Here is an 8,877-nt window from a genome sequence, read left to right on the forward strand (position 1 = left end):
GGAGTCTACCTACATTTAAGGATATATCTATACTGTAATAAACCAAATGAATGATTCACTGCAGCACATTGGAGAATTGACTTGACACAGATGCTCTGACCTTTCAAATAAAGTAAATAAAATGATGGACGATAAATTGATGTTTCTAGAACAGCACAGCTTAGTAAAGTAAATATAATTAGCAGACTAGCCTATGGTACTTCAGCACTGATAATTTTGATTCGAGGGTGATCTTGAAAGGACTTATCAGTGAATGAAACATTAATGAAGACATGCTATTCTTTTTCATATTGTAAAATGAAATTATCATCCTGTTACATTAAAGGTCTTTTGATACATTTATTATATGAGGCTTTAAATTTACAAAGTTTTGTGGTATTTAGAGAAGTCTAACTGCTCATTTGGGAATTAAACCAAAATAACTTTGTCAAGAAGAAACCCCTGAGTTCTGCCATCCAGCAAGGGACTGACTTGGAGAGCAGCTGAAGGGTCATGTACCATGGGCTTCTGAAGGAACAGCAGGGACAGGAGTTCTGAATGCTGAAGTTCACTGCCCCATAGTCATGAGTTCTTTGAGAGCAGAAATGTTGTCTTTTATATATTTATTCTTTATATAATCTGGAACCTAGCACAATGGGGCTGGAACAGAGTCAGTGCTTCATAAATATTTTTGAATGAATAGTCTAGCAAGTGAGGCAGTGTTTTCCATTGTGGGACAGCATCATTGTTTGGGAAGTTTTTCACATTTAGAACCTACAAAAGTAGTTATTTAAAAATATTTGCATTTTTATTCTCTACCCCTAGCATTCTCCATGTGATAGTGATTCATTAGATAGAAAAGGGAAGCATATTAAACTTAGAATTAACCTTTTCTCTTGACATGTAATTAGCTAGGATTTATGAGATGCTAAAGGCTGAAGTCTCTGAGAAAAGGAGCATAAATAAGGATTTTTTGTTTTATTGAGCTTGGAATAATACAGTTGTTTATTCTCATGGAAAAATTATTTCTTATATATTTTGACTTGAAAGAAGCTAATGATCTTCTGAACAGCTTTAGAAATACTGTTCTAGTCCAGTCCAGGAATAGAGATCTGATTTTAGCTTTTTCCACTAAAATTGACGATCTGATAGGTCAAGTCTATGTAAAACATTGCAAAGTGTGAATTCATTTTTCATCCTCATTTTGTTAAGATAATTTTATTGTTGTGTTCCTATCACAATTCAAAATTATACTGTTGATAGAGTAACATTTTAGATGGACCAAATAAATCTTAAAGGAAAGACATATTAAAACTTACATTGAACTAGAACTTATAAGGATTTGTACTGTTTTACACTATGTTGCAAACAAACTTTTACCAACTAATTCGTTTTTAAGCTTGCACTTTTATTTAGGAAGAAACATCTTTTCCCTCAAACATAATAGGCTACCTTCAAGAGAAAGAAGTGCCTTATAGTAATGAAACATTACAAAGCATCAAATTTTTCACTTATTTGGAAAAAAAATTTAATCGACTTACCAAATGAAATATGAGAGATTCTTAACTTTTGGAATCCTTCTCCTAAACTTAAAAATAGCTCACATTCTCTGTGTTGTCAAGAACATAGACAACCAACCTCATTCCCAAACTGTCTTTTACTTTATAGTTCTTAAGCTGCTTCTCCTTCTCCTTCTCCTTCTCCTTCTCCTTCTCCTTCTCCTTCTCCTTCTTCTTAGTAGGCTCTATACCCAGTGTGAAGCCCAACATGGAGCTTGAACTCTTGACCATGACTGACAGAGCCACCCAGACACCCCTGGGCTTCTCTTATGAAAACCTCTCTAACATCACTTAGATATTTTCATATACTATACTTTGTCATGTCATCCAATTATGGAGTCTAGAACAAGCAACTGGACCTCTGGTCCAAACATCACTTTTCCTTATCCATACTATAGTAAATCACTCTTTAAAAAAAGTCTTTTTGGGGGCACCTGCGTGGCTCAGTTGGTTAAGCACCGACTCTTGATTTTGGCTCATGTCATGATCTCAGGGTCATGAGATAGATAGAGCTCTGAATTGGGCTCTGCACTGAGCATGGAGCCTGCTTAAGATTCTCTTTCACCCTCTCCCTCTGCCTCTCCCCTGCATTCTCTGTCTCTCTCAAAATAAATAAAATAGTTAGAAATTCACTTTCTAAACTTTAAACCATTAAAAGGAGACATTTGTATTAGATTTAACAGCCCTCTGTGGCTTTCTATTTATTGCAGTTTTCAAATAGGAGCTTTCCCTATCATTATTGTTATTATTACTACAATTACTATTGTAATTATTACTACTGTCACTAGTATTTCATGAGTACAACTTATGTTCTGCTAATCTCCCTTCCCTTCTTGCTAAAGATAGGTGATCTTTTGCTAATAGGCTTTTATTATAGTCTTCACAACCCTCCTTTCCCATATTGGCTTTTCCCAGTCATTTGAATAACATTTATTTATTGTTTTCCATGATTTAACAATTGTTATTGCAATGACTTTTATAGTAGACTTTTTCATAAATATATTTTAAAAGCATAAAATATGTTAGTGAAGGAAGTAAAAATGCAACAAAAGTTAAAAAGATATAGGGAAAGAAAGAAGCAAAGTTTACTTAGCTGAATTGTGGTCTCTTGCTTGAGAAGTTCCTTATCGTTCTTATGAGACCTGCCGTTAAGTCAAAGATAGGCTGATCTAGGTTCTTCTTGATCTGTGATGAATATGGGCAGGAAAAATGGCTTCTAGTTACCTGTTCCATTACGTGGTCACCAATAATCTAATCTGGGTATTAGTTTTCATTCAGTATTTTGACTACCATTCTTGGAAAATTTCTTGTTTTCTGTGACAGCAATGGTTTCTCTCAGAGTTGCTGATCCAAGGTTAAAGCTAATTATTTCCCCAACCTTTTTAAAAGTGTCTTATTAAATGGCACCTGTCTGTGCTTATATATTAGGTACCAGAGCTTTTAGGAAGGAAAGCCAGGAGGATGGCAGACATAATTTTTTTTTTCTCTGCTGCCAGGACAAGGTGACCTGGAAAACAGTCACTGTGTTAATGTTAATGAGGATAAACAACTGCAACCAAACTCAGATCGCAGAGCCCAAGTCACCATGTTTAGATCCAAGCACACTAGGCTCTGTGGTCTGAATACAGAGATGAATGAGGTGCTCTGACCCCAAGAAGCTGGTGTAGCTTCTTTTTTTCCTGTGAGGATGGGAAACCCCTATAGATCTGGGGCATCACTGTTGGAATAATGCAGTGGAACTCTTGGAGAAAGCCAGTTGAGCAAATCTCAGGAGGAGAAAAGTCAGACTTCTTGTGACATAAACTTTTCGAAAAGGATGGGACTGTTTGCAACTAATACTATCAAACTCCAGACTTTTAGTACTAGACTTATCAAAGAACTGGTATGCCACTATCTTTATTTCCTCACCACCAAATTCCTTAACCTCTTGAGATCATCTAGCCTGATCACTCCTTTGAAACTACATCCTGATCACTTAACTGAAACTACATACTAAAAGGACATAATTTCCTGATTGTTAATTTAATGGTAAAATACAGACAGACCAGCAAGGTAGTTAATAGAATGGGCTTGGAATCAGGCAGACCTGCGTTTAAATTCTGAGTCTACTGCTTACTAACTAGCTCTGTGACCTTGAGAAAGCATTTTAAAACCTCCTCTGTGAAATTGGGATAATAAAATCAATCTCATAAGATTATCATAAGGATTAAGTGAGATAAAATATGTAAAGCACCTGGCACAGAGCAAGGCACATAGTTGTTGCCCAATAATTTCATGGTTATTATTTTTCTTTCACAGTCTTTATTTCTCCTGACATTTCTATAGCATGTGAAAAATGTCACCATTTCATACGCACTAAAAATTTTTCTTTCTTCTTGTAGGCCACAAACCTTAAATAATCTTTAATGTCCAATCCTCGGACTGGTATTCTTTATTTCATAAGAAGCTATTATCGGTCTTTGCCTAAAGGAATGAAGGGAGGGACTCAGAATCAGAGAAAGTTGTACCACTGTGAGAGAAGTAGCCCTCAGTGGGACAGAGCCAACCCAAAGCAACCCTTGTAGGAGCTGGAGTAGTCAATAATATCCTGACCTCACTCTTCTTTCTGATCTACTTCTGGGTGCCTATTGGCTGAATCCAACTGAGGCAGAGAGCTTAAGAGGCCATGGATATAGTCCTCAGAGGTCGGCCTCCCAGAGTAGAGAGCAAAGTGGAGAAGAATAAGGAATAGACATGGACGGCCAAATGGGAGATACCGATACATAGAAACAAATTTAAAAATATGTGTAAGATGTTTAAATGAAAAAATATAACATTTTCTAAATAAAAACCCACGTTTATGGAGAAGTAGACTCAATATTCTGAAAATGTCAATTTCCCACAAATGAATTCATAAATTCAATGCAACTTGAAAAAATACCAAGAGTATTTGATGGAACTTTTTTTTTAATGTTTATTTATTTATTTTGAGAGAGGAAGAGAGATGGGACTGCAAGCTCGTGCAGCCACTCTGGAAAACAGTATGGAGTTTCCTCAAAAAACTAAAAATAGAACTACCCTATGACCCAGCAATTGCACTACTAGGCATTTATCCACGAGATACAGGTGTGCTGTTTCGAAGGGACACATGCACCCCCATGTTTATAGCAGCACTATCAACAATAGCCAAAGTATGGAAACAGCCCCAATGTCCATTGATGGATGAATGGATAAAGAAGATGTGGTGTGTGTGTATATATATATATATATACACACATATATACATACATACAGTGGAATATTACTTGGCAATCAAAAAGAACGAAATCTTGCCATTTGCAACTACGTGGATGGAACTGGAGGGTATTATGCTAAGTGAAATGAATCAGTCAGAAAAAGAAAATACCATATGACGTCACTCATATGAGGACTTTAGGAGACAAAACAGATGAACATAAGGGAAGGGGAACAAAACTAATATAAAAACAGGGAGGGAGACAAAACAGAAGAGACTCATAAATATGGAGAACAAACTGAGAGTTACTGGAGGGGTTGTGGGAAGGGGAATGGGCTAAATGGGTAAGGGGCACTAAGGAATCTACTCCTGAAATCGTTGCATTATATGGTAACTAATTTGGATGTATATTTAAAAAAATAAAAAAATTATAAAAAAAAAGAAAGAGAAAGCACATAAGCAGGGAAGGGACAGAGAGAGAGGAAGAGAATCCCAAGCAGGCTCTGTGCTGTCAGTGTGTAGAGCCTGACATGGGGCTGGATCCCACAGACCACGAGATCATGACCTGAGTTGAGATCAATAGTCGGAAGCTTAACTGACTGAGTCACCTAGGCACCCCGGAACTTTTATTTTTTTTTAATTTTGTATTTAAATTCAAGTTAGTTAACATACAGTGTAATATTGGTTTCAGGTGTACAATATAGTGATTCAAAACTTAACATACAACACGGGTGATCATCATAGCAAGTGTACTCTTTAATACCCATCACCTATTTCACCCATTCCCCCCAACCCACCTCCCCTCTAGTAACCATCAGTTTGTTCTCTATAGTTAAGAGTCTGTTTCTTGGTTTGCCTCTCCCTCTTTTTTTCCCCCTTTGCTCATTTGTTTTGTTTCTTAAATTCCACATGAGTGAAATAATATGGTATTTATCTTTCTATGATTTCTTTTCTTTAGCATAATACTCTCTAGTTCCTTGATGGAACTTTTAAAGTTAATTGTAAAATGTATAAAGAAAAACCAGGGGTGCATGGCTGGCTTACTTGGTGGATCATGTGAGTCTTGATTTTAGGATTATGAGTTTGAGTCTCAAGTTGGGGGTAGAGATTACTTTTTAAAATATATATAAAGATGGGGCACCTGGGTGGTTCAGTTGGTTGAGCTTCTGACTTCAGCTTGGGTCATGATCTCATGGTTCCTGAGTTCAAGCCCCGTATCAGGCTCTGGGCTGTCAGCATGAAGCCTGCTTTGGATCCTCTATCCCCCTCTCTCTTTGCCCCCCCCCCCACTCTCTCTCTCTCTCTCTCTCTCTCTCAAAAATAAGTAAACATTAAAAAAAATGTATAAGTTGGGGCACCTGGGTGGCTCAGTTGGTTAAGCGTCCGACTTCAGCTCAGGTCATGATCTTGTGGTCCGTGAGTTCGAGCCCCACGTCGGGCTCTGTACTGACAGCTCAGAGCCTGGAGCCTGATTCAGATTCTGTGTCTCCCTCTTTCTCTCTCCTCCCCCACTCATGCTCTGTCCCTCTCTTCTCAAAAATAAATAAACGTTAAAAAAATAAATTAATAAAATAAAATAAATAAAATAAAATAAAATAAAATAAAATAAAATAAAATAAAAATAAAAAAATGTATAAGGAAAAACCAAACAAAGCAAATGAACAATACCAAGACAATTTTAAAGAACAAAGTACAGGATACTTGACCTAGAACTCTCAAGCCTAATTATAAACTTATGATAATTAAGACATTTCCAAAGCCCCCAAACAAGCCCACATATATATGGAAACCTAATATATAACAGAGGTCATATTATTGAACAGTGAGTAAAGTGTTAATGGTGCTAAGAAAAATGATTATCCATGGGGATTAAATTTTTTTTTATTTCCTACCTCACAAAATATACAAAAATTATTTCAGGTTAATTAAAGACCTAAATGTGAGAAAAAAATGTAAATAATAAGTAAATATAGGAAAATATCCTTATGATCTTGGTATAAGGAAGGATTTTTTTAAATCCTAAAAAAAAGTATTATGATCTTTGATAGAAAAAAAATTCCTGAAACAACTCACAAAAGGCATAACCCATAAAGGAAAAGATTTATTTATATATTTGGTTACCTTAAAATTTAGAACTTCTTTTCATTAGTAGACATGATAAACAGAATAAAAGACAAGTCACAAAGAAGGCAAAGAAGGCAAGTATTTGTAATACAAATACTGGCAAAGAACTAGTATACAAAATATAGGACTAACTACAAAGCAATAGAAAAACACATGTAGCCCACTAGAAAAATGGGCAGATGACTTGAACAGGAACTTCTCTAAAAACTCAATGGCTAATTCAAATATGAAAAGATGCTCAATTTCATTAGTAATCAGGAAAACACAAATTTAAATAGCAAATCTGACAATACCAAATATTAGTGAACACTGGAAACTCCTAATCCTATTAGTAGAACTGTTAATTGGTATTATTTCCTTGGAACAATGTTTAGCAAAACCTAGTAGAGTTGATTCTACTCATATTCTACCCCAAAGGAAGTCTACTCCTGGGCAAGTGACTTAGAAGAATTCTTGCCCAAGTGCACAAAGAATTATATATAACAACATTTATACCAGTTTGGTTTATAATGTGTGAAAGCTGGAGATAACTAATGGCTCCGTTACAGTGGAGTGAATGAATTGTGATACAGTCATACAACTGAATACCCTATAGAAATGAAAATAGACCCTTAGCAACATGATGGAATCTCACAAAATATTGTTGAGTGAAAGAAGCAAATAAAAATAAAATACACAAGACATGGTTCCATTATATGCAGTTCAAAAATCAACAGTATGTCATTAGAGATGCATATATAGGCTGTAAAACTATAAAACAAAGCAAGAGAACATTATCACAAAAGTAAATATGGAGGTTACCTCGGGGGAGAGGGAAAACGCTATGTTCAGGCAAAAAGCACTAGGAGCTTCCAAGTATTGACAAAGTATTTTTTGTAACCTGAATAGTAGATACTCAATGTTTACTTTATTGTTTTTCTTTGAATTGTGTGTATACATTTTACACACTCTTATGTATATATATTTAACAATAAAAAAACATACTTTCTCTCTTTGTTAAAATAGATTTACATATAATATTATACCATCAGCCCACTTAAATACATTTGAACTGTTTCTTAAATTAAAAAAAAGAAGAAAATATATTTGATTTACATATATATAATAGTTGTATATCACTTTTGAAAGAAAATATTGGTAAATTCAAGTATATTAAAATTGAAATAACTCACTTTTATCTATATTATGATAGATATAGATATTATCTATATTATGTATAGATATATGTATGTATGTATAGATATAGATATATTATCTATATTATGTATGATGTATATTAATTCTATATTTTTATGGTTAGGAATAATATATAAAATTAATCAGCATTTACTACATGGCTCAACTATGATTAATGTTTGCATATATAGTATATTTATTTACAGATTAGTTCTGATTCCTCAACAACCTGAAAGTTAGACATCATTATCCTTATTTTTTACATAGACACTGAAAACCCAAGTTAACCAAATTGACACCAAATAACTTAGCCATTGGGCCGACAGCCCGGTCATACCAATAACGCCATTTGAATCTGATCCCTGAACTGCATTGCTTTCAATTATATTACGGGATGGTCCTGTTCTTCACTCTGCTGTGGTCTTTAGATACACTTTTTCATAAGTGTTATCTGAGGAAGCTTTAGGACTTCCTAGGAGGAAATGATGCCAAAGCTATCAACACTGGAATTAATTACTTATTCCAAAATTCACTTTCTTAATATTCAAGATGAAGAGTCTAACAATAATTCCTTTTTCATAAATTGAGATATAACTGACAAGGGGTATAATATAACAAAGTGTATAATCCTTTCTTTAAGCATTAAAGTCTGTGTTATTTAATCATGAAAATATAAAACTGTCCTTCACTTTTAGATTAATGGTGTCCCTTTTTTGGCTAAGGGTAGGAAACTGAAAAGTGGCCTAAACTACAAGAAAAGAACATAAATACAAGCCAGGTTCTCACATCAGAAGGCCATTTTTTTTTTTAACACTTATTTGTTAT

The sequence above is a fragment of the Prionailurus viverrinus genome, chromosome A1 (genome assembly GCF_022837055.1).
Source record: "Prionailurus viverrinus isolate Anna chromosome A1, UM_Priviv_1.0, whole genome shotgun sequence".
NCBI lineage: Eukaryota > Metazoa > Chordata > Mammalia > Carnivora > Felidae > Prionailurus > Prionailurus viverrinus.